At 41.0% G+C, this 26158-nt stretch overlaps 2 long non-coding RNA genes across 5 annotated transcripts in view; one reads left to right on the top strand and one right to left on the bottom strand.

The window, feature by feature from the left end:
• The window catches only part of LOC310745589, a 232257-nt gene that overhangs the window by 137523 nt on the left and 68576 nt on the right, over positions 1 to 26158 (top strand). The window contains exon 1 of one of the 3 annotated variants that reach the window (XR_014540193.1): positions 8128 to 9265. The exons of the other annotated variants lie outside the window; for them this stretch is intronic. This is a non-coding gene — a long non-coding RNA (uncharacterized lncRNA). Of the gene's footprint in view, positions 1 to 8127; positions 9266 to 26158 lie in introns of those variants that run through there. 3 annotated transcript variants of the gene reach the window in all.
• Positions 707 to 26158, bottom strand: LOC310745591. 2 transcript variants are annotated; one of them, XR_014540197.1, is made up of 4 exons: positions 26020 to 26116; positions 12282 to 12370; positions 6078 to 6214; positions 707 to 1400 (listed from the first exon to the last, which is right to left on the bottom strand). It is a non-coding gene; the product is annotated as an uncharacterized lncRNA (long non-coding RNA). The 2 variants fall into 2 exon arrangements; XR_014540196.1 differs by lacking the exon at positions 12282 to 12370 and having other exon boundaries at positions 26020 to 26158.

Here is a 26158-nt window from a genome sequence, read left to right as displayed (position 1 = left end):
CATGTTAATCAAAAGCTTCCTGTTAGAAATGTAATCTTGTTGAATTTATTATTTTTAAGGGAAATTAGTTTATCTTTTGGAATTTTAATTACTTAATTTATAAGGCACATTTCAATAAAGAAGATCTAGAATTAGCTAGAAATCATTTAAACCAATTACTTGGTCCCTTTAAATAGGAGAGTGGAAATGATACAGATGTGATATCTTGCTGAGTTGCTACATGGACCACACATTTGTTTGTGTGATGTGCTCCAGTCTTTGTTGAATATCTTTGTCACTCTGTACCCATCTCGTGCCTTGGAAATGCATGTCACAAACAGGACTTCATGGCAGGATTTCTGGACTTTGGATAGATCGCATCCTGTACCAATGAAATGCAAGTTTACTGTCATCTTTCATCACTTGCCAATGTCTGTTAGACATATGCATTTCTTGGGGAGACCACCTGATCATGTTTGCACTTAAAAATAAAAATCACCATTGCAAATTCTATATTGGATTCCTTAAGCACCAACAATCAGTCAGCCTATTCCTTCCCTCTCAATGTTATTTTAGCTCCAGGCCCCACTTTCCCCACTAAGTTTTGGAACCGAGATATTTACAGAACTCCTACTCACATCATTTAAAAATTGTCCCAGCACGACTTGTCCGTGTGCACAAACTGCCTGGGGGGGGGGGCTCTCATAAAATGCCTATCATATCAGTATTTTATGTTTAAACACTTTTTATTTCTCCAGACAATGTAAAATACACAAATGTGGCTCCATGAGGAAATGTTACAAAAGAGATGATAAATACGGTAATAAAAGTCGAACATCTCAAAACATTTCACTGGCTCCATGTTCAGAAGAAACTGTTTACACAGAAAAACACACGTCAGGCTGCTTTATTGTTGTTATTGCGTGTTAGATGTTAGAGATGCAATCTGTCTGCTTCACACATAAACTACAGTCTCCAAGTATCTTTTAGCATTGCTTCCAACAGTCAGAGCAAGAGAGGGGGAGGATAATTTAGGAGGATGTTAAACCATCACTTCACTGCAGGAAAGAAGATTGTCTACAATGAGTTTACCACAGGGCAGCGTTCAGTCGAAGCTGATTGAACAAGCAGCTGGCATGAAGCATCCACACTGAAAACATCTGGGAATTGGTGCTGGCCATTGTGTTTATATTGGCCACACTATAATTCCATCAGAGAAGGACACATTTCCTCAGTCAAGACACAAGGTTAAAATGCTGAAGGTGAACAAGCCAAGCAAATGCCAGGTTGGTTAGTTCACCTTTCCACCCTGTGTTTTACACCTCGTCATTCTAAAGGACATAAAAGTTGAACAGTCATGTCTGTACTTCATTTAGGCTGGAGAAATGTCAGTGAACTGACCATCAGAATGTGGCAACTCTCTGGAAGAGGAAAGAGTAAGTAAGAGAATTTTGTTAGCAGCAAAAACAAATTTAGCAAGTAGCTCAAGATACAGATCAGAAGCTTAGCTCCTGAAAGGGAAAGATTTATCTTTGGGTTGGTTTTGCTCCAAAACAAAGTCTCTCTAAGTCCAGTGTTGTGGTTTGTGCATTACAGTATTCCCAAGTTGGGAAAGCAGGAGTTTTACAATCTGTTCTTGAAAATCCAGCATTTTATGAAGATTTTGTTAGCAAATACATGACAATCAAGGACCTTTTCTGCTCTATTGGTCCAGTTCTTAACCACAATCTACTGCAGTTTTCCTCAATCCGCTGCAATGCCCAGAAAAAGCTGTTTAGCAAGAGGTGAACTATTAACAAATCAGCAACTCCTAAAAGCCCAGTTCTTATGTTTGCTTTTAATGTGACAGCGTCAAGCGAAAGTCACAATACTACTTTAACTATGTAAGTTTCACATAGTGAATATTTCTTATGTGTGTATACAGTGCAATAAGAAGACAGCTCATAATTGCCTTGTTTCAAAACACCTTTCTCTAGGATTTTATTGATCCATGAAATGAAACTTTAACCGGGATCATTTCAATTAACATATCCAAAGGTGGCACATTTCCCACCACTTGCCCAGAATGTCAGCAGTGGGAATCAATGGAGCAACTCTATATTTTCATACAACTCTATACAAATAGAGCAATTTCATACAAATGGAGCAACTCTATATTTTCATACATGATATATTAAATGTGTGTGTGCATATGTATACATCAGACCAACATAACAGAGATATTAAAATCCAGAAACAAAATGTCTTGGCTTCCACATACTTTCGCTGCTGTGACGTGAAGGGTACTGGAGTCAAGGGACTCAGCTAGACTGGTAAAGAAAAGGGGATTTATATGCTTTGTATATGCAATATAACATTGTGCCACCAGATGGCGATGTGGTGTCCCGTTTTTCTCTACCAGTTTTCCCTGTTTAAATTTACAGTGCTTTAAATGGAAACATTTCTTTGATGTGTCTAGATCCAGCCAAGGTGGCTGTTGTAATGGAGAATATTCAGAAGTGTGGCATTTGTTGCAGATGTGGAATGCCACGTATTATAGTCCAGGGTGAGGCCCTGTGATAATCTGAACTGAAATGATTTGTAACTGGCTGTTCCTTTTGTGTGACTTGATCTATAGATAGGCTTGGCAAGAAGAAGTCTGAGTGGAAGTCCAGATCAGAAAGCATTTATGCATGTATTCTCATCACTGAGCTCCACTTACAAGGACTTTGGTAATGCTCTAAGAAAGGATAGGTCACCAAGAATGGCTGTAAAATTCCTGGCTGGTACAACATCTGATTCTGCTCAGTTTCTTTACTCTGCTTTTGTGGGTATTCAGCTACTCAGCTACTTTAGCAAACTTGCTCCAGACCAGTTAGAAGATCACCAACCTTGCAAGTGAGACAGAGAATCCAAATTATAGAGCAATGGTGGTAGAGTAGTGGTGGAAGAGTTTCTGTCATGGATCCTTACAGGAATCTGGAATACAGTGTGATTCACAAACCACTGAAAGTACAGACTTAAATTAGCTTAGCCTCACCAAAGCCAAAAAGAATCTCTCTGATTAAAGCACCTGTATGCTGGCTTAAGTAGTTTTTATATCACTTTGTGAATCATACAAAATTAAGTGGCTATAACTATATCTCAGTCTTGAAGTAGAACATAGAGCAGGAAAGCTGTTAGAAAGTCTATAAGCTTGTTAGATTACTTTGGGGCGATGGAGAGATATGGAATAGCAACATTGTTTGGTTAACTCTATGTGTGGGTTATATCTTATTTAATCTTTATTAAGTTTTACTAGAGATTTTCTTGCCTTTGTATGAGCTGTCAAACATTTATGTTTGGAAACCTTTTAAGTACATAGGGCCACATTCCATGCAGTCTGATACGAAACAGATTTCCCCTCCCCGAGTGGGTGGGTTTTGTTCCGACTTGTGCAAAAATTAGGAATAATTTCTTACAAGTTCCTGATCTCAATTCATGTCTAAACCAGATACAAATACATAATGGATTACTTTGTTCATTGAATAAACAACCCACAAATGCAACTTTATCAAGAACATTCCCGTGAAACAGATCTATAAACCTCAAAAATGCAACAAGACCTCATCAGGGATGTTAGGAGTAAATCTTAATTTGTCATTCATGAACACTTCAACCTGCCCCTCTAAATGAATTATGTGCTCCATCATTGACAGGAACGTAACAGACGACACTTTGGAGATACCAAATGAGACTTGTGGGACTGCTTTATTGAACGTTACACAGGTGTTAACTATAGAAGTGGGCTGTATAAGCTCAGCCTTGATGTTGTGCAGAAGCCACAAAGTCAGTGACGAGCTTGTCTCAGTCTGCACTGCTACCTTAGGACCTTTTGTTATTTTCATCTTGAATGCACTTAATTATTATGCAGAGAAGTTCTATTTCTATCCATGGAGAAAGAACTAGGAATGGTAGTATGTGGTGAGTACACAGACACCACAAACCTAGTCCAAAAACCTGTGGATTTAGGTCCTATATCTCACTTATATCCTAGATAATATAAAACACGCTGAAGTCTCTTCTTAGCTTCACGGTTCAGAAGTTCAACTGTATTGATAGCAGACATCATACCAATGAAATGGCACTTTGATGCCTCTAGACGGCGCCAGAGAGGAGTCAAATCGGCCGTTCCAGAAGATGCCACCCAAGGATGCTGCACAACCAATGAATGAAATTAATTTGAAAGATCTGGTTTGTCCTCCTGATCATAATAACAGATGTGGACATAAAGATGCAAGTTATCAGTGACTAACAGGGACACCCACTTTTGTGGTATCATACCTAAAGAACAAAGCTCTCCATCGTTACAACAGGCAGGATGGTAACCCTGAACCCTAAAGTATGAGTACCTAGTGTGACCTGATATCATCTGCAGATGCAGAAAATAATAAAACAAATTGTTCATCTTGTGACAGCAAGATTTATTAGTATAAATGTACGTATTAGTCAATACTGGGAACATATATTAAGCAAAGTATATTTATAAATTGACATTAATTAAATTGGCAGTACATGTGTAGGAAAGGTTAGACTCCAGATCCGTTTATTGCAGTAATAGTCACACCTGCTTCTCCAGCTTTGCACTGGCCCAAGTTGGCATGGATTATAGTTAGAGTAGGTGTAGAGCCGTACCTGTGCAGATCGCACCACTTATTAAAGGCTCTGATGTTTTAAAGAATTGTCAGTGGAATGTTGGAAGGACAATTTTTATCATGATCAGTTGGATCCAATTTCATGTCATGGTTCTAGAACAGAAATCTTCCAGGCCAGAAGAAAACTTCTGGCAAGTAACTCCAACTCAGCTGTGGAAGGCCATTAATCCGAGGCAGCTCCAGTTCCACATTTATAAATGCAATTCTTCTTAGGTTTCAGCATTACGAAAGCAACAGTCTGTCTTAGCCAATAGGCCAGAATGTCCAATGCAGGACAGACCCACACAGATAAATCTAATAAGCAATAGGTGTTGTCTCTAAAGATATGGAATCCCTAGGGAAATTGAATATGTAATGTGAGGTGTAAGGCTGTTTATCTGTTTTGCCTGTTATTAGTGAATGTAATATACATTTGCCCATCTAAGCATATTCTGAACAATTCAAGATTAGGGTGAATATGAATATCTGACACAAGGCAAGTGATTTAAAATGTTGCTTCTAGTAGGGGGTATAATGGGGGGAAATACAACTTCTATATAATTCAATCCCAAGGTTTCTTGCACCCTTGGACATTAAGTATAAATGCAGTCTTTTTTTCAGCTGTACTAAGAATGATATGCATGGCTTTCAATAAATCCTTATATTATACTGTATTGCAGCCACCCTCTGAGCTGGTTGGGGGAAAGAGTGATATACTAGGCTTGCCATACATCAGGAAAAATCCTGACATGTCCTGTTTTGGGGGTGTAAAAATGGCGTTGGGGGGAATGTTGCCGAATCGGCAAAATGTCAGGGGAAAATCCAGATGTAACACGATGGGAAAAACAGTGGAAACAGCTCCAAAGCTCAACAACTTTGGGGGTGTCAGGAATTTTACTTTTTGAAATATGGCAACCATAGATATACTCAAGGCCAGACAATGCGTTTCATGGCTGAGCCAAGATTTAATCATGGGTCTCTCATAAACCAAACCCTGCACATCTAACCCTTAAGATAAAGAAGCTTCATGAGTTTAAGAAAGAGTCTGCCTGAAGTAAATATTATTCTCCCAAGATTTTCAACATTATTTTGTTTTTCCCCACTCTCTGCTTAATGGCTGGTTTACTGTTTTGTTCTGCTTTGCATAGTTCCTCTTGCCAGTTTTCAGTATGTTTGAGAGCTTTGTTCCAGACCAGTAGCCATGATGGCAGACTGTGGGCAGTGGGGTGAAGCAAAGAAACTTTGGCAAAATACAAAAAATGTATTTACAATGACGATGACAACAAAGGACTTTTTTAAAAAAAGAAGTTTGATAGCTTCCAAATGGAACGAGGATGTGAAAAATAGCAATATACTCTGGCTAGAGGCTGTACAGCGTAATATTCTGTTTTAAAACTCCCTAATCTAGTAGAGGTCAAAGAAACAAATGGACATAAGAATGCTCACCGTACACGTTCTGTTTGCATCCTGTCAAACAGAGTAATTTTCTATTGGCTATTGAATTTGCCAGGAATTTTGGCGTGTTGGTCTGATGTTGCTTTAGGATTAGCAGAGCTTCTGTGCTCCAAGAACGCCTGGACAACCTGTGCATTTGTAAGAGAACAGATTATTCCAAAGGTAATGTCCCAGTGCCCTTTCTTACAAAGGCAATTTACATGGTAGATGACGACCTTCCCACTTCTTGGAGAAGGCAGAACATGACTGAATGTTTGAGAGATTTGCTCAGACAAATATGTATGATAGCAGGCTATGGACAGCCGAGTGAAACAGACATTTTGTGAAATCTAACCCCCCCCCCTCCCAATAGAACAATGGTAATAACATCCGGGAATAAAACATATTCTTTATGATTAAGGTCAGAAGACTGGAATCAAGACAAAGCATATTGCAATATTCTTTATCATTGTGTATATGATCAAAAATTGGTTTCCATTCTACTTCAAATTACTATAAAGACCTGCTTATTTGAACTACTTTTTTTTTAAAAAAAAGAAGCAATATTTTTCACCCTCTGTATGCAAATCCCACAGAAATTCAGGCATCCTTTGACATACTCTGCATGCCCTGTATCCTATATACAAGCCTTTTTTTCTAATTTACATGCATTCAGCTGCTTGCTTTATGATTAATATGCTATATATTCACTTTATAGAGATACTTGCCATCCATAGATTGCTTTTGTGGTTAATTCAAGGCCCTTTTCTTTGTCTCCCATCCATTAATCCAATGCACGTGCTAAAGTCTCTCATGCATCAAGAGAAGAATGCTCCCATATTGCCGCGTATGTGATGCTCCTATATCATTAGCCACCCTTCCTGTGTGTTTGTTGTACAGACTTCCTCTGCTTTCCTTTTTGGGCAAATGAGAAGCTGCTGGCTGTTTTGCATTTTTCTGTTCATCAAAATAAGCAAATTAGAAGCAGCAAGCACCACTGAAGAATTTGATGATGGGTTTATAGGGTGGGGAGTGAGTGGGGGAGAGTAAATTAGCTCAAAAAAGTGCTTAGAGACTTTGGAAAAATGGCCTCATAAATCCTCACAAGCAAAACTGGTTCCGGGCCAGGTCTGCGGGACGACGAAACCGAAAGCAGGTTCCAGGGAATGGGGGAATCCCCATCCCAAATACCCCAGTTCATCACTCAGCTGTTCAATAGTATGCAGAAAGCTGTGAGTGGAGTTGCTCTCACACAAGGAGGCATTGCATCTTGTTTCCACTACAGTCCTGTGTGCCTTGAAAAGCACTCCTATGGGTTAGGGGACTTCCTGGAGCGACTCTATGGGTTGTGGCACAGGGGGCTGCAGTTGGGGGTGGGATTTGGCAGAAATCAAAATATCCTCATTGGCAGAAGGGAGTCTCTGACACTTTCGTGCCTTCGCCTGTGAAGACACCTACCACAATGTCCATTCAACTCTCCCTCAGAACAGATTCCAACAGAGGAAAGGGAGCAGGTGAAAGAAGGAAGAATCAAAATGTCGAAACCCCGCGGAATAACGTGTTGTCTTGTAAAAGTGCAACACCCAATGGGAGGCCCGGAGAGCATCCTTTGTGTGTGTGTGGGGGGGGTGCACTTAGGTTGTGGTAGGGGGCTGAAAGGTGGTTTCTGAGGAGATTGCAAGGGAGTTCTGAGGAAATCCTGAGGTAAATTGGTTGAAGAGCTTCAGGGAGGGGATAGGTGAAGCTCCGGGAGAAGAAAAAGAGACTATAGAGTGAATAAAAAGAAGCACAAACAGAGACAGTGCAGGATATGACAGCAATTTTCTCTTATTCCCATCCCCATATAGTGTTAATTTAACAGTAGCAGCTCCACAGTCAGAGAGCGACAGAGACTGAGGCCTACAAGCTGCGCCCCAGCCCAGGACTGTGTAGCCAGAGACAGCTCTGAGAGACTCTATAGATAAATAAATTACAACACACATTCCTCCACTCACTTTTTTACTTTAGTTTAGGGACTCACCGTAAATCTATTTGAATTACCCATATTGCTCCTTTCCTCCTCCTTTTGTTGATTTTGTTGATTTGGTTGATTTGATTGACATCTTATGCCCTTTAAAAATGTGGTGTTTTTTGTGTGTGGGGAGGTGTTATTGGGTTGTTGTTTTTATTTAGACTATATACTTTGTGGTTTTATATTTTGATTTTGTTCTGTGAACCACCCTGAGACCTCCGGGTATAGGGCGGTATAGAAATTCAACAAATAATAATAGCAGTCCCCCCCCCCGCCCTCCATTTTATGAAGTTGCCCACTGGTTTCCTTCCTACATTGTGTTAGGGAATGTGGCGGAACTGAGCCCAATCAGTGGTGCAAGTGAGGTCATTTTAGATTTTAGGTTTGTGAGCTGGCTCTGCTGCATTTGGGGTCTGTCCTGCTCATTCTGTCGCATGGGGCCCTGGACCTCTATCCCATAGTCCTGCCCTGAACATACCAGAGCCCAATCCCAGTTGCCCAACATGATATTGAATCTCAATAATGCAGGACACATATCAAAGAAAGTGGACATCAAGTGAATTAGCTACTTGCTTTTTGGCAAAGAAAGCACGGGAGCGATGCTGGCAAATCAAGGGCAATTGCACAACTACAGTATATTGTTCCAGATTGTGGTGAGGCAGAAAGGTTGTTTTCAGAGGTCCCTCCACCTGCAAAATGCTCTCCTATCTCTCCCAGGTGCCTCCATTTACACATTTTTGGTGCCAGGTGAAACACATCCTCTCAGGTCTTCACTTGTTAACATCTCTATAGCTATTGCTGTGGTAACCACTGACAAGGCAAATTAAGAAGGGCCTATTTAGTGGTAGCTACAATAGTTGTTCCTTCACATGTTAAAGTAATAAGAATTAGCAGTTGCTCAGATTTGTCTCTAGCACTGATCAAAATATAGTTGTAAGGCAGATAGCCAAAGTCAAGAGAGACAAGTTAGGCTCTGCATGGCTGTTGCCTGCCAGACCTACCTCTGCTTGGTGCAAACTTATGAGTTTCAACATTGCACTGCACTTCTAAACAACGCATAACAATGATTGGAGTTATAGTCCAAAAGTATCTGGAAGACAAGAGGTTCCCCGACTCTGGTTTAGACCGAAGACATATCAACTATCAACAGCAGATGTCAAGGAACTAGATCCACGTTCTTCTATTAAAGGTAAGAAAAATACATACGTTATGAACATCATTTACTAGAAAAATAAGAAATGTTAACTAGTGACAACTTGAAAAACAATATGCAAGTGAGCATGTTTGCTCAGTGCCCACTAGGCAGGTCTTTGCAAGCTGTGATTTTCAGCATACTACTGGGAATTTAACTTATTTTCTTTACAAGCACCTACTTGTAAGGTCCCTCAGTAGCACAGTGGTTTTTCTTGAGCTTAGCGTGTCATGCGCGTAAAGGCAGTGACTATTTTCCCAGCACGCTCCAAACAATTTGAAGCTTTTTGCTAGAATAACAAATTAGTACTCACCGTAGCCAAACCCACAAATATTTGTATAATTAAACAGCAAGCTTAGTAGTCAGAAAGGGGAAAGTGTTCTCCAGTAGTTCATGGCGCCAAGTGGATTTCTCCTCCTATCCTGCTAGATTTAGTTAGATTAGCCAATCTGATAGATAGGGCAACCCTAAACATATTAAACAGTACTTTGAAGCATTCCCTTTCAGGAATGTTTAATTCAACACTTGCTTTGATATTTGGAAGGTCTGAAAAACACTGAAGGTGGTATTTTAATAAGTTCTGATCTGGCACATAGACCTTGAGGCTTTATTGAATTTTAGAGGGTAAGAATAATGAAATGCTAGATTAGAACAAAGGAAAAACAAAAGAATCAAGGTGACTTTTTTGCATTAATCCCATACTCAGGATTCTATTAACCTACTAAGGGATATGATAGCCAAGGGGTTCATTCACACAGTTTGCTTCGTTCTAATTGGTTGTAGATTCAGGTTTCACATAACTTGCCTCTTGTCAGCTAAGTGGTAGTGTCAGCTGGGTGATATAGTCTTCAGCCTTTCTTGTTGTAAAGAGTTGTTTGGCCAGTTTATCTGAATGTGGTGCAAGCTGTATGTGTGGTTGCAGTGGTTTTCAACTAACTCCAGAAACTTAAATATGCCAGAAAACTTACTGGAATTCAGGTGCTAAACATTGGTGCGTAATTGCCTATGAAGCCAGCACAATAATGCTGTAACTCTGACAGAACATAATGCTTTGCAATGATGTGCAGATGTTGATATGCATCATCATAAGCATTTATCTGCTGGTCACAGGACTGAGCTGATACTCATGATTAAAAGTAGTCTATTAACTGCAGTGGGAATATAGTGTTCCAGTCTCAGTGGTTGCTGAGTCAAGCTGCTAATCTTTAACACAAAGTCAGGTTATTGAGCTACTATGGTTCTGAGTGTTACGGCAACATTGGAAATGCTCCATGGTTGAGGATGATCAAATCTGCAAGGGTATGGTACATCAAGAAAAAACAGCTAACCTGCTGCTTGAAGGGTCATAGCACAATTTATGATGTAGAGACTATATGTGCTAGTCAAAGAGTTTCTAATGCCTGTGGTGTGACTAGGGAGAGCTCCACCATGAGATAAAGATATTTGAATTATTTGGCTGTTCACTTGCTTTCACTTTGGAAGGTGTTATGAGAATAGGCCTTTGAGCTTGGTGCAGAGACAAAACATCAATGATGAAAACTCACAAGAGTTCAACGGGGCGGGGGGGGATCTAGGTTTCAATATCATTAAGGCACATACAAATCCATTCAGGTTGTAAACATGTTATACAGTCTCACATATTGTGCTCACTTATAATTTCACCTGCATGTACCCACTCTAATCCCCTTCCTTTGCAACTGAGGAGAAACAACAAAGCTAGGATTGGTCATGTTCCAATCGTTCTTAAGATATATGCTTTTAAATCTAACAGTTCAATCCTATACATTTCTACTCAGAAGTAAGGGCCACAAAGTACAATGGGGAATAGGGTTGTATTCAACTAAATTTTACTCAGAATAGACCTACTGAAATTAATGGATGTAACTAAGGTACAGAGGTGTAAAATTTCCAGAAACATTGAAGCCATGGAGGGGGGGTGTTGGTTGTGAATTCTAATTATTTAATTGATTTCTTGAATCAGAACCAACTTGCTGCAAAGTGAGGCCTTATTTGTGTTTACTCATCAAACCCACTCCTTGTTTTTGCTGATTTGCCTCATAGTGGGACAGACACTTAACATACTACTTGCCTCTGTCCCCAGTCTTATGCCCCCTCTGCATATTACATCTATTAGCCTCATTGTCTCCATATGTTACTAATGTAGGCTATTCTGTCTAACCCAGATTAACGCATACTGTATATGGAAATCAGTGGGACGCGGGTGGCGCTGGGGGTAAAACCTCAGCGCCTAGGATTTGCCGATCGTCAGGTCGGCGGTTCAAATCCCCGCGGTGGGGTGCGCTCCCGTTGCTCGGTCCCAGCACCTGCCAACCTAGCAGTTCGAAAGCACCCCCGGGTGCAAGTAGATAAATAGGGACCGCTTACTAGCGGGAAGGTAAACGGTGTTTCCGTGTGCTGCGCTGGCTCGCCAGATGCAGCTTGTCACGCTGGCCACGTGACCCGGAAGTATCTGCGGACAGCGCTGGCCCCCGGCCTCTTAAGTGAGATGGGCGCACAACCCTAGAGTCGGACACAACTGGCCCATACGGGCAGGGGTACCTTTACCTTTTTATATGGAAATCAGAGTGGTGATCAGTAAATCTCATAACTAGAACTCATAAACCAAAAATCTTCTCTTAACCTGAAATTATTTTCAAGAAAGGAGAATACATTATTTTAAAATTGTTTTTCATGAAAAAAGTAGAGTAAACCGAAAATTCAGGGTGAAAGTCTTCTAGAGCATTTATGGTAGAGCACAGAAAATAAACTAGCTGGGGCTTTAACTGAAAGGAGCAACTAAGTATGGATTTACTTTATAATACAAGCCAAGTCAGGTCCTCTATAATCATAGACCATGAATAGTCCTTCACGGCTGAATATGAAAAAGATGGTTTGCCTTTCATTCCTGTTCCAAAAAACAGTGGCCCATTTACAATTTGTGACATTAAACCCTGATAGCCACACAAGCACATTAGCACTGGATTAAGGGAGATTAGATGCTATGATAACTCACATTCTGAAGTCCCATGCCTCCCTGAGGCATGTTGGTTCTGCATTTTATCTCACTTCTTCTCTCACTAGGCAGAGCTGCTGTTTGTCACTCTGTAGTGATAAAGGGGAGACATCATCCTGCTGCTGCCTTTCTGTTTGAGAAGGCAATGGTGGAAGCATTGGGTCCTGCAGCCAGCCTAATGCAAGTACATGATTATTTAATAGATGGTCCCTCTGATAAAGTTAATAGATTGTGCTCTTACTGACACAGCCATTCACTCAGGACCCATATGCTTGCACAATGACAGCTGTGCAACCACACACCACTTTACGTTCCCTAACAAACTCTCTCACCATCTGGTGCTGAATGCATCACTAGTGATACAACTGAATCCTGGAGCACCTCCAAACTCTGCACCTTCACATTCAGGGAGAGAGAAACTCCATCTGGGGCAGGCAACTTACTGACTTCCCAGACCTGGGAGCCACTCACCCACAGAGCCTTGGTCTTGCCAGGATTCATATTCAGTTTGTTAGCCCTCATCCAGCCCACCACTGCATCCAGACACCAGTCCAGGGCCTTTTTAACCATTCCCAGTTCAGATGTTACAGAGAAAGAGAGTTGGCTACCATCAGTTTACTGGTGGCACCTTGCTCCAAACCTCCTAATAGTTTAGTGGGCTCAAGCCTATTGAGTTCTCTCTCAACTGAGGCTTCTTCCTTGATGAACTTCAGGTACACGAGTAAGACTGTCTTGTTCCAGCCAGCATAAAAATCTTTTTATGATAAAAGTTATTCTTTTAATGGCTCATTTTACGTCTATTCTTCTTATGTACACACTTTTGAAATGTGAATAATGAAGTGGTATATACAATTTGTAAATAAAATAAATAAATAACATTCCAGCCAGGCAAATGCATCTGGAAAGACATGGAGCAGGACCAGTCAGTGGTGTGGTGATGCATTTCCCCTTTTTTGGCAATGCATGGCTGGCCACCATAAATTGAAATATTATGCAAATCTAGCAGAGAGAAAAAAACAAGGCATGCTGTTCATTAAAGGTTTTATTTTCTACAAAGGAAAGGAATCCCAAATAGATGAATAACAAATTTTGACAGGTGTACCTAACCCCCTCCTCCCCACTATGTTGTGGTAGAAGTGGCAGCTGCTGAGGTTGTTTTTTGTTAACATCCCCAAGGACACCTACACTGGTTTTAACCAATTTCATTGCAGTGGGTTCTTTCAATGAATAGTGGTGGGTTGTGATAGTAACAGCCTGAGATGTCTAGTTCTCGTGCAAAACTGTACCCCCGGGCTGATTTCCAGGACTGATGTGTTCATTTAATACTATAGTGTAAGCTCATTATATGGACATTATCTGGAGGGTACATAATCCTTGCCCTGTAAGGCATCTGACAAAATATGCTCAACACAAAGGTGGCTTGGGACCATTACATAGTTCACAATTAGCCTACTGTTTTATTCAGCCCTAGCTGGCAGGATAACACCATCATTAATTTTACTTTCCTTATGAAACAGCAGCACTTTGTTACAGATACAGGCCCTTCCCCGCCCTCAGGAATGGAGACATGTTCCTTTAAGAGGTTTGGACTATCTACCTGTCCCAGAACCGCCAAACAGGTGCAACTTCCAGATGAAGATTTTTTTTTTATTAAAGCAAAGCACAACATTTTCGGAAACTGAAGACTTGGTGAAGGAGGATTTTCCCCCTTCTAATTTATTTTTAAAAATCCATACACTCTGTATTGAACACAACAACAACAGATGTCCTAGGAGTGAATGCAGGGCTGTAATTCACTCTTAAGGTTCTGTTGCTGTTCATAAACTGCTCAAGCGCTTTATGACATAAGCAGAGTCCCTCAAGTGAATTACAGCCATCTATCCACTTTGGGACCATACATTATCATATGTAACTGGCAGCCAAGATACAGTTGGCTCATGTCACAGACTGGCTTTGCAAGCAGATTTCTAATAAGGCAGAAGTGAATCTGTAACAGTAGGAGGAAGCTTATTTTTTATTGCACCCCACCCCTTTTATTAGGAGGGACAGGAAAGAGCAGAGCTTCCACAAGTTTTCTAGCAGGCTGAAAGATAGTGATTTGGGGGTGGGTGGGTAGGAATCTCTCTGCTAGATATACCAATGAATGAACTGTGGCTGCTTTTAAATCTTGCGCGTCCCATGAAGCCGTCATTTCACTTGCCCTGACTGCTTTGCATGATAATGGTGGAGCTGTACATTATACATATGAAGTGATATGTGGAACAGGTGTTCTGTCCCACAGCAGGTTAAAATGGGCCATATTCCTTTGGGAAATAGACATTTCACAGCAACAATAACAACAACAACGAAAGAGGGACCCAGATGGAAGATATTTCTGTATCAGTGAAGCTTTAATATCGCCATCTAATAAAGATTTAAGATGTTTCTCATTCTAGCACAGTTTTCAACTTATGCCTGAGAATTACACCAGATACACCATTTTGTCGAATGCAGTGGCATGCACAAATAATTGACCTATCACAGCTTTATCATCAGCAATAAACAAATGCATTTTATTATTGGTTTCTTTTCTTTTCTTTTTTTTTAGTCCCCAAGGTGAAGTTTCAGAGTGTTACACAGTCGCATTATATAGGCTGTAGCAAGGGTGGGGAACTTTTTCATCCCAAGGGTTATAATGCCATTGGGACAAACAAGTCCTGTTATTGTGCTTAACTACTCAGCTGCGGGTGGCGCTGTGGGTAAAACCTCAGCGCCTAGGACTTGCCGATCGCATGGTCAGCGGTTCGAATCCCTGCGGCGGGGTGAGCTCCCGTTGATCGGTCCCAGCTCCTGTCCACCTAGCAGTTCGAAAGCACCCTTAAGTGCAAGTAGATAAATAGGTACCGCTTTCTAGCGGGAAGGTAAACGGCATTTCCGTGTGCTGCGCTGGTGCAGGCTCGCCAGAGCAGCTTCGTCACGCTAGCCACATGACCCAGAAGTGTCTCCGGACAGCGCTGACCCCCAGCCTCTTAAGTGAGATGGGCACACAACCCTAGAGTCGGACACGACTGGCCCATACGGGCAGGGGTACCTTTACCTTTACCTTACTCAGCTGCAAACCCATCCCATTAGAATTTGTCACAGAGAACAACCACATGTCTGTTTCCTGCACTCTTATTTGGGTGTATTAAGCAGTGAGAGCATGAAACCCCCACTCTGAAACTGTAGAGTCCGCACAGTTTTGCCATATGCAGTTTAGCTTGCATGTGGAGAACCAGTGTGTTGTAGTGGTTAGTGTCAGACTGGAATGGGGGGTATCTGGTGTCAAAGCCCACTTTAGCCATGAAATTTAATGGGTGATCTTGGGCCTCTCTCTCTCTCTCTCTCTCTCTCTCTCTGCCTAACCTACCTCATAGGGTTGTTGTTAAGAAGATTGAAGGGGGGAGGAGAACCTCAGAGTTCCTTGAAAGGCAGGTTAAAAATTTAATATGTATGCACTGATGAAGCACATCTGCTGAATTAGAAGACAGGGGTCACAATTCCATTAATATGGATAGGAAAAAGACAATGCAAAATTACTAATACATTAGTGGAAGATTTTATACTGCTTCCCCTGCTCCACAAGGCATTATTTTCCCTCCCGTCCGGGAAGAGCAGCAGTTCCTGGGATGGAGTGTACATACCTGGCCTCTTCCTTGCACAATCATGAAAACTACATGGACTTCCAAGTAGTATCCAATTAAGTTTGACTCAAAGTAGATCAATTGATTTCAGTGGGTCTACTCTGAGTGAGGGTGTTATGGGGTGTTAGTGAAGGGGTAGTACCTCGGTTAGGGAACATGTTGTGCTCCTTCTATGGTAATTTGACCACCTTTGGTCCCCAGCCTGCACTCAGCTCTCACCCGTAGCTCCTATAAACTGTCAGCATGAAACGGCCACACCCTGGGAAATGGCTTCGACTGACAGGCTAAACCAGGGGAGGGTAGCCGATGGGTCTAAACTCCTGTTGAGTTAGCGACTTCCCCTGTATGTGAGGACAGGTTCCAGCAGATTGAACAGAGGAGACCGATAGTGGGTCCAACAGTCAAGAAGGTAGCTACTGCATGTGTTGTAGAGGGAAGTGAGGGGCAGATGGGGCTTGTCAACCTGGGAAGGTAGCTCATCTAGGAGAAGGAAAACTCATCCTAAACTTCCTCTGCCTTGTAGCTTTACTCATTTGTAAAAAAGTCTTTGGGAGTAAACCCCGAGGAAAAATCTGTACCCGCTGCCTTGTGGGACATCTTTGGGGAAGGAAAAGGCTAAGGAATAAACCCTACACAAATCCAGTGTGGGTGGCATATTGTGTGCCTCCTTCCAGCAACTCCTGCAACCAAGCTGGTGGCAAATGTATTGCTCTGCTTTTCTTTGGACCCCATCAGCAAGGCCAAGAGGTGGGGTTTTTTGTTTGGGCAGCCCAGGTTTGTGCACCATAAGAAAGGTCACTTCAGTGCTGCTAATGCAGCAAAACAAGGCGGGAGGCAGCAAGTAAAAGTTACCAGTCTTCGCTGCCACAGCGGGCTCTGTGATTCTCCAGTGGTTCGGTTTCATCCCTGGAAGTGCACTCCATTGTCTCTCGAGACAGACAGATGCCAACAACTCTGAGCGAAACCTGGTTGAATACTATCCCAAGTATGTACCGCTGATGACGTTAACTTACAGCAAAAGTTCTTTAGAAGGGAGCATAGGTGAGTTATGTATTGCCCTTTCTTGCCCCCTTGCCGTACTGCGTCTCAGCCACTGTATTTCCTAGTCCTTCCTGGAGATGCAAATTTCCCCCTGAAAGTAAATTTTAAAAAACCAATTTTATTCTGTGACCAGGATGATGTGACCAGAAATAACCCCTACCAGAAGAATGATGACATAAAAACATGTGTGTGTCTTAGCGTGTGTATGTGGTAGAGGGAAGGCATTAGCTCACAGTTTCCGCCCATCCATATTGTGCTTTAAATCTCCTCCCCACCCACCAATCATTTTGTAAGAATCCATCATGACCTGGGCTGGATCATGCCATGTCTCATCTAGCTTTCGTGGTGACACTGTAGTGACAATGCTGTCCTAGCATTCTGTTCTGTTGATTTAATTGCCAGTATAACAGCTATGGGATCAGGTTGGGACTGACATTAAAACACACACACACACACACACACACACACCATGTCTCCACTATCAAAACATGTTCTATAGATTATTTCATAGGTCACTAAGTAGCCTACTTTATATACCAAAGTGCTGGCATTGCACAGAACCTTAGACTCAGTGGCACATAAATATTCAAGCGTGGGTAGCCTGCAAAAAATTGTAAAGATGAAATAAGGAAGGTGTGAAGTTAGAGGCTTGATTTATATGAGGGAAACTTGCACTGCGAATATTGCTGTGGGCCTGGCTCCTAGAGACAAGATTTGTTAGTACAAACTGTCTCTAAATATTTATGCTCCGCTAAATAATTGCTAAATAATTCCAGTTCTCAGCTGGAAATTCAGGATTTGGACTAGCTGAAATTAGTCATGGAGTAAAATGGTATATTGGTATTTTATACAGCAGGACTCTTATCCAATGACACTTGTAAGTTTCAGGATATAATTAATATCCCTTTATAAAGTGCTCTCTATGGCCTGACACTGGAGCACTTCTTTGAGAAGTATTTCGTTGAAATAAATGAAGCACTTAAAGGCAATATATTCAGGGTTATTTATCTGAGAATTATTAAAGACATTTACATTTTCTAGCTCCAACTGTATGAACTTCACTGCATAAGCTTCTTCGCTGTAGTCCCAATTTGATTGTGTGTGTGTGTGTGTGTGTGTGTGTGTGTGTGTGAGAGAGAGAGAGAGAGAGAGAGAGAGAGAGAGAGAGAGAGAGGGGCGGGCGCACTAATGAAAGAGAGACAAATGATTCTATTACTGTCTTTAGGGCACTTTTTCAATGATCCATTTTGCCACCCTTGCCGATAGTTTCTGGGCTCAAGATTAATGATAGGTCCTCTCTAAGGGGTATTTTTATAGAGAGACTCTAGAAGAAATGGTTTTTTATGAACATACAGCCATTCATTCAAAGTACCAGAGAAACAGATACAGCAACAATTGCTCATGACTAGGGCACTGTGGTAATAGGATTATTCTAAAATTAAAATCCAGAAACAAAGCAGCATTAAAAGAGATATGGTCAAAGTTGGGAATATTCAGGTAACAAAGTAAGATAAAAAATCTTTAGAGCATGAACCACTGAAAATTGAAGAATTAAGCATCTCTCCCAGCTCCACTAAAGTGAACACTACTGTAGTTAAAATACATTCTGCAGCATGTTCATGTACTTACATCTTTATTTACTAATAAAATCGAAAATATTCTACTGATTCCTCTTTTTGTGGGGAAGCCTCCCAAAATGGAACTTTTTAAATGTAAGAGGGTAGATAAATAAATATTCACTTGCACTTAACTTTACCATGAAAACCCCGTCCCCTTTTAAAAAAGCATCAATTTATCCAAACTGGTGATGGGAATTCTCTTCCAGTTTTTGGAAAACCCCTATCTTCTCCGTTTCTTATTTCTTGAACTTAAGAAATGGCTTGATGTGAATGAACTTTGGTTCTTTGAAGAAAATAAGGGCACTGAAACATGTATTCCCGAACTCGGAGCATGGGAAGATTCCTCAAAAAAATTGTAATTTGGCATAATATTTGGATGGTTTGATTATGTATAATTTGGAATATTTAATGTTGTTTGATTGGATTGTTAAAGTGAAAAATTTAATAAATATTAATTTTTTTAAAAGGAAAAAAAGAAGAAACATGTATTCTCCACACAAAACAGAAATGATATTATCAAACCATGACCCCCAATTACTATATATTTATCCTCTTCTTCCTCCAAAGAATTCAAGTCAGCATATAAATTTTCCAGGTCCCAAATTTATTTCACAACCATTCTAAAAATTAGGTTAGGTTGAAAGCCACAAAGAAAGCATTGTAGGAATATAGGGTTAGGGTCCCCCTCATCTTACTCTTAAACTACACAACACAAGGTCTTGACTATGCCCACAGAAATTCTTGGCCCTTGTGCCACAAGGGAGATGACAAAGTACCCAGCTGAAAGCTTGGGCCAAAACTGCTTCATCCCACCAGGTATTCATATGTCAACTAGCTCAGATGCATGGATTAAAAATGGTGCATTGTTTTGTTTTGTTTCTATTTTTTTGTCAGAACTATTCAGTGGACTGCCACCAGAGAGGTGGGATAAAGTCTTGAAACTGGAAAAGCATTGTGTTACCTGCTTTCTTTTCCACAAACTCACCTTACCAATGCCCTTCAACTTATTCTTTATTATTATTTATATAGCACCCTAAGTGTGCAGGAAGGCAGCTCCTTGCCCTGAGGAGCTTACAGTCTGAAATTAAACACAGGAAACATAGGAAGGAAGTGGGAGCATTGATAAACTGAGAAGCAAATGCAGTTGTTTCAGTTGTACATGCTTAGGCAATTAGCAGTGTAAGTTACAGAACATGAGTATTAAAAACATGAGTATTGGGGAGTTATGTCAAAGGTTGCAGGGCAAGAGTTGGTTTTGAAGAGGCCCCCATATCACACTAATGATTATTTCTAGGAATCACAATTAACCCCCCACTCTTAATCACATAATGTTACTCAACTCACTTCCTCCAGCACGCGCACAGATAATTTATTTACATGTGCCATGATGCACTGGCTACAAGATATGATGGTGTTGGGTTTGCCTTTCAAATAGGAGTCTGTCCCAGTCACACTGAAAAGGGGTAATGAGGAGTCTGGTTTTTTTCCAAGAACAAAAGGGGTACCAGAATAGGGGTAAAGAACCCTTCCTCCCCTACTCATGGCTATACCCCACTCCCAGCTTCTACAAAGATACTTTTCTCTCAGTCCACCTCTGATTTACTAGAAGTGAGCCTGGCTGCATAAAATGTGCCTGAGTGATGGGTCCAAAGGATCAGCAACAGGGGGAGGGGGGCTATTGTGAACATCAGGTTAACCCTCTTGCACTCACCAACAGGCAGCCCCTACCACAAGGCAGAGAGGGTTTAGGGCTATTCCACTAGTGTGCCATTTCCACTGTTGAAACTGGGATCCCAATCATCAATGTGATATGCATCTAAAGATATGTGAACTGGGTGTAACAGCAGTTAAAGAAACAGATCTGTTGCTGTTATGTCTTGCATCAGTCTGAGATACCTGACGAGTTCTTCTTCCTTTCCTTTTTTGCATGGGTTGCCATTATAGGGTTCTTGACTAGAGTTAACAGCCCTTTGTCTTGATTGTAGTAAACCCACCCAGTGGTAACCAATTTGTAAGCTGCCCTGGGAATATTTATATTGAAGGGCAATGTATTAGAAAATCAGATTAATTAGTTAATCTAGTTTAAATAGATTAAAAATTAGATAAAATTTTAAAATTTAGAGAGGAACTTTGGATACTTTCAGGCTACAGCATACAACAGAGACTAATCTTCTGGAGCTGTTACATATATTTGAATATTTATGCAAAAAAAAAATCTCCTTTATGAAGTCTCAAATGCTCCAAATCTAGCTTAATCAATTAAACAAACATTAAATGTGTTTGAATATCTTCTCTCTTTCTCTTATCAATATAACTCTCAAATGCTTTCCCTTCACCGCCCAAGGTGATGAAAAATAGATTCATTTACTCTCTAACTGCTCATAATTGTGGTTTCAAGAAATTTTCTTCTGATTTTTGAAGCCACAAGTAGACTTTATGTGGCTCTAAAGCTGCAGTTGGTTTTCATCCCACAATACTCGAGGGTATCACTCTCCTTCAGGCAGCTATTGTTTGCAATCAGAAGATAAAGGCACTCTTGATAACACTCCCATAATCATGTTAATATTAATACTTTGGTAGATACTTTATCCTCTAGTGATAGATTTAAACAGTTCAGGGTCCCCCGCCTCTTATGTTCAAATCCTTACGAACAAAACATTAGCAACTTGATCCACAGATCAGGGCAAAGGGGGTTCACACAACGTGTAAGCACAGTATACCCATATATCTGTGCAATGGCTGTATAACTATTTCTTACAGAGAGAACATGAATCTTCCGCTGCCTGTGCAGTCTAAGCAGCATTTGTTTCCTATAATTTCTACAAGCTGATTTGCATCTTCTGAAGAAAAACAAACATGAGAGAGCCCTTCTGGGACTGCACTACTTAACAAGGACAAATGGGGCAAAGGTGTTTCACGTAAAAAGGACCTATAGATAGTCATTTCCCCAGATGTGTTATTTTTCTGTCTCACTGAAAATGTGCCAAGTCTGAGGGCTTTCTGGCTTGTGGAAATTGACACAATTATCCTGCCAGGGGGATTCTGGAACTTGTGGTGGTAGTTACCTCTGCTGTTGGAATTGATATTTCCCTGTAAAACTGGAGAGAACCTGTTGCCACATCCACTGTTTTCACCCACTAATGTGCTAGGTTGTTGGGGGTGGCAGGTGAGGTGGGTGATGGAGGCAGGTGTTCAACATTTAAGTGGAGCAAGCCCCTATTTGACTTGTACCTCTGAAGGAAATTCATCTTCTGCCTTCCATCTTCCACCAGACATTTGGTTTGTAGATACGTTCTCCCCCTCCTCATTTAATCCCCATAACAGTCCTGTGAGATAGGCTAGGCTGAGACACAGTAACAGGCCCAAGGTGAGCTTCATGGCCAAGTGAAAATTTTAATCCTGGTTTCGCAGGTCCTAGTCCAACACTCTGATCACTAGATCAGACTTTTCAACAGCCTGCTCAATAATCTGGTCCTGGTCAAAAACAGCTTCAATTTCTGTCATCAGAAAACTAATCAAGTGTGAGACCAACTATAGATATTCTTGGCTGTTCTGCAACTATTTAGGGGAGTTTTTAATGTTTGAAGTTTTATTCTGTTTTTAGTCTTCTGTTGGGAGCTGCCCAGAGTGGCTGGGGAAGCCCAGCCAGATGGGAGGGGTATTATTAGAGTTTAAAAACCTTTTGGATAGGAGGTGGCATGGCAGAACACATGGAAGCAGTAGCTGACAGAAACTAATAGGTGCTGACTGAACGGACAGGGGAAGGAAGATAACAGGGCAAAAAGAAATAGGCTCACTGGCAGATGAGTGGAGGAGCTTCTTAAACCTGACTGTAAGCTTATAAATAGATCTGATGCACTTAGGCCTGCAGATTAAAATTAGATAATATATATATACACAGCCATATTCCATACCACTTTTCGTATCAGGATAACAACATCACAGCATGTGGGGCTATCTGCTTCTAGAAGAGGTGACTATGTTATTAGAGAGCATTCTTTGTAGTGCACCAGTGCATCCCAAAATTCAGGTCTCTGTTTCTTCTGGTGCCTGGTGCTTATAGAAGGCCTTAGTGTCTTTTTGATATATGTTTTATTTACACATATATAACCAGAAGCTTTCAATGGAGGGGCTCACAGCAGCAACAAAAACGTGCTAGCTTACTGCATAGTAGCAGCATCAGCATCCTTTCTGGGCAACCTCTTTTGCTGTGCAGGGCACATCACAACCTAACTGTTCCTCTTTGCTTCCTGGTTACATCCCTGCCAAGCCTCTTCACTAAACTAAACCCTTTTTATATACAGAGAAAGGGAGGGAGGACTCCATTCATTTGTATTCCAACACCCATTTCCTTTGGTGCTTTGAACTTCTCATGGCTAATCCCCCAGGCGGTCATCTCACAAAGAGATTTGGACTAGGACTTCAGTGTCCAATATGCAACCTAGGAAGTGTGCCTGCTTAAATAGCTTTTACATGTGCTAAGAACAGAAGATTATTAGTGGGTAATGCCCTATTACACAGTTGGGTCTGCTATTTCCTCTAAGGAAATTAGCTTTGACACCCCCCTATATTCTACCCCTATAAATCTATAACAATATGATAATCTCTAGCAAACACTATAGATACCTCAGATTGTCTTTTCTTACTCACCAGTGTTATTCATGTGCTGTCTGTGTTGAGTGACACTTGCTAACCCACATCCACATTACACCCTCATCAGGTCTCTATATCAATTTCACTGTGCCAGGGTTGCTAGAGATATGGCAGTGGGTGCTATCAGTTTGCTGAAATAACAACTGATTTTGTTGCTCACTTTCCTAATTACTTGCATACATATTGAATGAGACAACCAAAACTCCTTTTGTCAATCTGCCCTAAAATACTTGGTTTATAGGGGTTATTGGCAATCCTATGGCTCTACAACTCGAGATAATACCAATTCCACCCACAAAGTGCTCTGGTGCAGCGCTCTAGTGTCCTGACCATCTGTTTTGAGGAATGTGATAAAATCTCTTCTATAGGGCCTCAGTTCTAAACATGACTTCATAGCACTTCAAACCACACAATCTGACAGGATGAGTGGCACTGCTAAAAACCTGCAAGTGAAACCTATTTTTAAAATGTTGGGGCTATTCCAGTAATTACATTTATCTTATGACAAAGGCAACTATGATGTGTGAAATAACTGTCAAGATCAAGTATAAAGAATTCATCAGTAGGGGCATGCTGATAAAGTAATTACCTTATCATTTGGTGAAAATGACCTCATTTGATATTGATCAATTGGCCTTGATAATAGACCCACAAAGTGAGGACTACGTAGAAGGTTGAGTGGAGATATTTTGGTGTACAGCAAATTTTCTGTCTGAACTTTGCTCAGAGGAAAGTTGAGATTGTTAAGTCATGTACTGGAAGTCATATACTGGAACATGTCTGGAACCCTTAGGAATATTCATTTTTGTTTTAGTGGCTTTGACCTGCTTCAAAATTAGTAGGAAACCATGGTTTCCTCCTCTGTGAACAAATCTACATATGCACTCTTCCATCTGCTTTCTTTTTCTTTTTTATGTCAGAAGAGCTTTTGCTTTTAAACTAACCACCGTTTCCCATGTTACTCAAATCCAGGGAACTGTGCTTAATTTCAGCTAAGGTTAGTAAGAACAAGCCAGGATCAAACCTTAATTTCTTATCGCTTTTGAAGGTTACTAGGACTATAGAGAGTTCATAAATAACTTGATTGTAATGGTTTACAAGTACCCAATGTATTGGTGGATCTATAGCTATAGATCTATAGTGGACAATAGAGAATATCCAGTATTGTGAACTAGAAGTTAAAAACATACATAGCAATCAATCAACTTTATGGTCACAGCTAATATAGTGTTGCCCAAAACTAGGACATGTCAGGAATTTTCCTGACATATGGCAAGCCTAGACTAAGATCCTTGTCCATCGGGAGGCTATTTTTGTGCCTCCCTACAGTGAATATAAAGTGTGCTTTGCTGTTCAAAACAGCTGGTGAGCATTCTTTTGTGATCTTTGTCCTTATTCTATAGAACTTGGTAAATTATTTCCCATTTCCAAGAAATATTTTGTGTCCACAGTCTTTTAAAGTGACATTTTTGTCAGTTTTTTAACTTTGATTTTCAAACTGTCCAAATTACTTAATATGTAACTCTTTTGATTACTATTACTATTGTATTCAGGGACGCGGGTGGCGCTGTGGGTAAAACCTCAGCGCCTAGGACTTGCCGATCGTATGGTCGGCGGTTCGAATCCCCGCGGCGGGGTGAGCTCCCGTCGTTCGGTCCCAGCTCCTGCCCACCTAGCAGTTCGAAAGCACTCTTAAGTGCAAGCAGATAAATAGGTACTGCTTTATAGCGGGAAGGTAAATGGCGTTTCCGTGTGCTGCGCTGGTGCAGGCTCGCCAGAGCAGCTTCGTCACGCTAGCCACGTGACCCGGAAGTGTCTCCGGACAGCGCTGGCCCCCGGCCTCTTAAGCGAGATGGGCGCGCAACCCCAGAGTTGGACACGACTGGCCCGTATGGGCAGGGGTACCTTTACCTTTTACCTTACTATTGTATTACTATCGTACAGTATTTCATTATTCCTAGTTGGGTAGGAATGCCAAATACAGTGGGCCTGCCACTTACGTTTAATTTACTTAGGTGGTTATGACTGAAAAATGAATGAATGGAGAGCAGGGAAAACCCATCACAGAAAAAGCTTGTTAGTTCCTCTGCCTTGCTTTCTGGGCTCTGAGAAGGTCACATGAGGGAAAGCCGCTTGCATGACCGGGTAATTGAGGCAGAGGGCCTGGCCTGCTCTGGACAAGTAGGGATGGTCATGCAGGGGGTGGTTCCAGGGGCTTCCTAGCTTTTCATGATTTTGCTTTTGTGCATGGACCCCCAGAACTGAACCCTTGCATAAGTGGCAGGCTCACTGTACTATTATTTGTGTATGTGTTTGTGTATTCAGATTAAAGCTGTGGATGTCTATATTGTATGCTTCCATGCGTAAAGGATTAAAAATTTAAGATTTCTAAACTGAAGTATTAATAGTTTTGCCTAAGTCTGGGGGGAGTTTGGATTCTGGGTGGCAACTGAACCAATACGACAAAATAGAAAGTTACAGTAATAAACACAGGCACAACCTCTTAATTAAGGAATATGGAATATAGCACATCAAAGGGAAAACTTTTACCTATTATTAATTATGACAATAATTTCTATCTCATAACATTTCACATAGCAACTGTCACCAAGAAGATCTACATTTTGAGCTGATGGCACATTTATCAGTTTTTATCCATACAGACACAGACACACTTTCACACAGAGCTTATTACTATTTCATCTTCCCTTCCATCAGCTTTCTAAAATCTTGAATCCACAAGACGATGAAATATGGGCCTACCTTTAAACATATGAATCAGCCCAAATGCTCCAAGAATTAGACAGGGACACATTGAATTGGGGTCCTAAACTCTATATGATGTACTCACTCACTGCCCTTCTATTTAAGTGTAGGTAAATTATAATAGCTTCGCAGTGCT

The sequence above is a fragment of the Podarcis filfolensis genome, assembly GCF_964270895.1.
Source record: "Podarcis filfolensis genome assembly, chromosome: 12".
Taxonomy (NCBI): domain Eukaryota; kingdom Metazoa; phylum Chordata; class Lepidosauria; order Squamata; family Lacertidae; genus Podarcis; species Podarcis filfolensis.
Note: the sequence above shows the minus strand (reverse complement) of the source record. Positions and strands in the feature narration are given on the sequence as shown.